The sequence below is a fragment of the Anarrhichthys ocellatus genome, unplaced genomic scaffold, assembly GCF_004355925.1.
Source record: "Anarrhichthys ocellatus isolate YVR2014 unplaced genomic scaffold, GSC_Weel_1.0 scaffold92, whole genome shotgun sequence".
NCBI classification, from domain to species: domain Eukaryota; kingdom Metazoa; phylum Chordata; class Actinopteri; order Perciformes; family Anarhichadidae; genus Anarrhichthys; species Anarrhichthys ocellatus.
Window position 1 is genome coordinate 801,271 of NW_022280122.1, and position 5,069 is coordinate 806,339.

At 42.5% G+C, this 5,069-nt stretch overlaps 1 protein-coding gene across 1 annotated transcript in view; it reads left to right on the plus strand.

Annotated features, from left to right (window-relative positions):
• Positions 1-4,266, plus strand: part of LOC116398891 (serine/threonine-protein kinase 35-like) — a 10,854-nt gene extending 6,588 nt beyond the window's left edge. Inside the window, exon 3 of the mRNA XM_031875637.1 lies at positions 1,070-4,266. The gene's annotated coding sequence lies outside the window, so the exon portion shown is untranslated. The remainder of the gene's footprint in view (positions 1-1,069) is intronic.
• The last annotated feature ends 803 nt before the right edge of the window (positions 4,267-5,069 follow it).

Below are 5,069 nucleotides of genomic sequence, written 5' to 3' on the forward strand. Positions count from 1 at the left end.
CCCCCCACACACACACACACACACACACACACCAGCACACAGATGCCTGTGTTGTCCTGTGAGGCTCGTCCTGTTGTTCATAGACGTCAATTTAAAAAAAATAGTAAATGGTGGATATGTTTGACCCTCAATCACAGTTTCTAGGGGCATTTTGAGATTACTTGAGGCATTTTTGCCCTTTGTCCAATTCATTTCTGACACTGCTTTGTGTGCATCAATTTGAGTTTTAGACACTCTGAATTAGGACATTTTTGGGAGGTGAGGACATTTTGGCTGGTCCGCACCTCTTCAAAGGCCAGTTTGAGGGTTCTGACTTGGTTTTACGGTCCAGGTTAGAGTTAGGTATGGGTTGGGCATAGACATTCTGTTGTGATGGTAAGAGACCTGGGAGTGTGTTATGTCAGTGAGTGTCCTCATAAAGATAGAAGTACAGGGTGTGTGTGTGGCACTCTGCAGTGGGCATTGCTGCAGTGACTCAGCACATCTCTGCTGTATTGGCTGCTGTAACCTTCACTGCTGCGCAGTCAGGCTGGCGGGGTCAGTCAGTGAGGGCTCTCTGCAGCACACACGTGTTCCAGGCTGCTGTAGAGCAGCTTGCTGTTGGGGGAGTTCCTCCGTAGGGCTTCAGTGTCTCAAGGCTGCTGACAGATGTTCCTCAGGCACATGCATATCTGTCAGGGGAGCAGCACATCATCTGAGTTTAAGATAAAGAGAAAAGCAGAGATGTTCCAAGTTTATCGTGCATATTCCTGAAGACGCAGACAGTTACTGATGTCTGTTACTTTGTACCGCAGAAGAATAAAGAAATTAGTTTTTGTCCATCCAGCTCTTAAAAATATGCGAGGGTTGCATCTGTTACTCAGAGAAATCATGCAACACATTACATGTAATGCATGCAGCTGGTTGGTAATCACATTTCTCTCTCTAATTCTATCGGTGATAGAATTGCTGCTTCCTGGTTTTTTTTCTCAGCCATTCCAGAGATCTAAATTGACAGTGATCCAGCCACAGGCATGTTTCTCTCTGCTCTCCCATCACAAACGATTCTTTTGCTTCTGTTTCCCTGCAGACTGGTGTTTCTACCGGGAGCTGCTACACCAGTGAGGGTCCGAGACTGAGAGGACAAAGGAGAAGCAAAGGAAACGCATCGCTCCTGAAGTTTGGACGCCGAAATGGAATTTTTTGTTTTCTTTTGAAAACGTTTACAATGAGTTCATCTGCCAATTCTGACAGAGCGTTTGTCTCGCCCTGAATATTACAATAACGCGAGAAACCTTTTGTCTGCTGCTTATTGGGGAGCTTGATTTTACTGAGGGGTGATGGTGACGCTGCTCAACAAACCTACATTTAAGCTAATGTGCAGCATCGGTTCATTGTGTGTTCACAGGGGTGGTCATCTCCATGTGGCAGGCGTTCTTCTAATATTTAATAAAACACTGACGTTAGATACACACTGCTAATGGAAACCTCTTGCTTCATGTGGTAGAGTTTCTCTTATTCTGTCTAGAACTTCAGTGAAGTGTGGACCTTTATGTGAGAAGTGTTCCTTTGTTGACAGTTCAGATTGTGTTGGCCAGGCTGACCTGTCAGGTGGCACATTTCCTGTCGAATGCCTGTCACATCTTGTAAACAACACTGTCACCACCTTTTGCTGTTGTGGTTTCACTCTGTCCACACATCTGTTGGTTTACACTACATGGGAGTCATGGGTAGTTTTTAGGACAGAGTGGGTGATGTGTGTAAAATCTTCTGTCCTGGTATATGTGACTTTTTTTGTTGCAATATTGAGATGAACCATAAATATTTAGTCATTTTTCAATAAATTTCATTGAGACTGTTTTGGCTAATCTAGTGAGTTAAAGAGGAACTAAACCCTCGACGTTTAGAGGAAGTGCTTCTAGCATGAACATCAGAAACCTGTGTCGTTGCTTATGTTGTCGGTTCGTTTAGACTCATTCGCAGCACGTTCTGTCTACTTGGAATTAGCTAATTTACACACGTGGAATCCGTGTTAATTGTTTATTACCTGGCGATAGCGATGTACTTTCCCACACCGTAACAACTATGTGAATGAAGCTTTTAGTTACATTTTCCTCATTTAGCGTCTGGCTAGCTCGTTTGCTAATTCCACCATATTTTTATGCAATACGTCACCTGCCTCCAGATCAATTATAACACAATATGTAGAATTCAAATACTTGGCTCTAAAACCCTAAATATCCATATGCATTGGTTTCCAGCTGAACAAAGTGCTTTGGGGTTTAGTTGCTCTTTACATACTAAAAACCCTGTGAGTTGAGTACAGTGATGAGTCATCAGTGATGAGTCATCAGTGATGAGTCATCAGTGATGAGTCCGGCCTGCTCACTGATTCACATCTAAAGCTTTTAACATGACTCCTGAGTGTGAATGATCATGTAGAATTTGTTGACAAATTTCTATACTATCTCAGTGAAAACCCTTTTAGGATAATTCTAAATATTTTTGTTTTCCTAATTGTATTCATATTGTGATCCCCTCATAACATTCAGTGCTCCAACACGCTTCTTCAGTGATGAAGGGAGCAGCCTGGGATTCACTCAACTACCCTCAGCTGTTTGTATCTCCTGGACATGCTGGACAGATTATTTGTTGGCATGAACACAAAAGCTATGAATGTAAATCCCCGGTCAAATTAAAGCAAAATTGTAGTTAAAGAATTTATTTATTTTTGAATTGGTTTCCTGCTCCTTTTGGTCCGTTAGTATATCTGGAGACATGCCCAGACATCCCTCTACCCCACCTCTTTGCCTTTGACTAGAAGCAGTGCAGAGAGCAGGTTGTCTGACAGCCTGTCTGTTGAATATGACTTGATGACACGTTGCTCCTTTTGGTTTCCGCTGTAGTCTCGTCGTTCGGACCTCTGGTGCCTTGAATTTGCTCGTCAGGTAACATTTGTTTCGAGATCTGCTGCTGTATTTCCCTTGATTTGGCACTCCAAGTACATTATTCACGTTCTCGATGATTTAGTTCAATTTCCAATATTCCCATGCGACCATTTGGAAAAAATAAATGATTTGTACACAGTATTTTAGAACGGTACTGTTTTTCTGTGGACCATTTATTTGTTGAAATCACGTTTTAAAGGGAACAGAAGAGGAACTGTTTGAACAGGTGTCGCTCATAAAGGATCAAAGCTCCTCACGGGTTCTTAACTGCGATGAAGAGGGTTCGTTTCTTGTCGAGAAACAATCGCAACTTAAAGTAAGTCATTCTCAGGCCTTTGTGAGGTGCAGTGGGGCCTGTGGTTGGAAGGGGAATGTGAAAAGTAACGAGTTTCGAAGCATGTCGGAACATTTGTGCAGTGAACCTCAGCTGAATATTGTGACTTGGTTGATAGTTTGACCCTGAAACTAAAAGTCTGAAGTCTGTCATATGTCACACTTAACTGGGACCCTGAATGGAGTTCTCTTTGATTGCTCTACCTCATGTTTCTGCACAGTGTCTTTACGGAGTCATCCTTTTCTTAACAAAGACATTCCTCAGAGATGACCTGGCAGGTTCCAAGGGGCCAGCTTTGTATTTAATGTCATCGCAGGTTGTCTTTAGATTGTGATCGCATCGGTTGGGAATACGTGCCACAGCTTTTGACTTCCATCTTTGCTGATGCATTGTGGGAAATGGGTTTACATTCATCCGGATGTTTACACACGTTAACACAGGCCATGATGTACTTTCATTGTGTTAAAGCCTCTGTTGTGAAAAGCGTACCTCAGTTGCCCACTTCTGTTTGATAATGTGTTGATAGAGTGTTTGATTGTACAGGATAGAAGTGATAATCCTGGAGTGTAGATGAGCTAATGGTTGTGCTCACACAGAGGTGTTTTGTATTCTGATTTCTGAGGAATTGCTTTTGTTTTACTTCAATTTCGAGGAATGTACTTAAAATATCAAGATGTTTAGAAAACCCTCAGTCTTCCTCTGGTTTCCTGTGATGTTGGATTGATGTAACTAGTTCACTTGTGTTTCATGCAACACTCTTCTATGCAAGTCAACCTCCGTGGATCGTCTGAAGAGCACTTGAGGCCAGGCTGATGGAGTGTTTAGTCCTCCTGACTGTGACGTGCTGTGTTCAGATGACTTCACCCTTTCTTTCAACAGAATATCCAGTCCTTGGTTGTACATGGAACTGGAGCCAGTTGCTTGAACGAAAACACTTTTGTTTTTTTATTGCTGACTTTGTACACATCAGGGCTCCGTTTCAATAAAGGCTGGAAATACCTTGAATCTGTGTGAGTTCTTAACATTTGTATGTCAATAATGACTGATATGTGTAGGAGACGTGGGGAGGCGTTCAATAGAGCTAAAGTGTGCCGAGGACACGGGCATGTGACCATGACAGACAGCTGGGTGTGCCTGTCTCACCTCTTATCTGTGCCCACATCATCTGGGCAGATGGGAATAACTGGCATGTTTACTGACAGCTTGATTTACTGCTACCTTGGCAGAGGCAAGTAGAAGGCAAATGTAACATCAAGGTGTCTGTAGGCCCTCACATATAGATTCAATATATAAATCTACTATACAAAGGTTTTAAGCACAACACTGTCATTATTTTATGTTTGTCATTCACAACAAATCCCATGAAAAGACCATCATAGGGTACATCCCAAGTCTCTTAATTCTCATTTCCTCGCTCCTCAATCCTCGCTTGAACCGGAAGTTGTTCTGCGCCGCCATATTGACGGCCGTCCCAAAGCTCTTATTTAGCTCCGAGGATGGAGGAGGGATGTCTGAGGAGCCATGAGCGAGGACCCACGAGAACAGACTTCCAGGAAGTCTTTTAACGGCCGACACGCCCCGTCACTGTTCATCAGTCATGTGATTGGACGCTGCAGCCGATCGGACTGATGAGATTATTTTCAACAAGTAAACTGAAGACGGATCACAGAATAAACTCAAGCTTTATATTTGATTCATTTTCTGATATAACATCTTGTTTAAATAAATGTTCATTGTAGACAGAACAACAAAAGGACCACAAACAACTTTCTTCATTTATTAGAAAGATTTGTGTTTTCATGATCTGA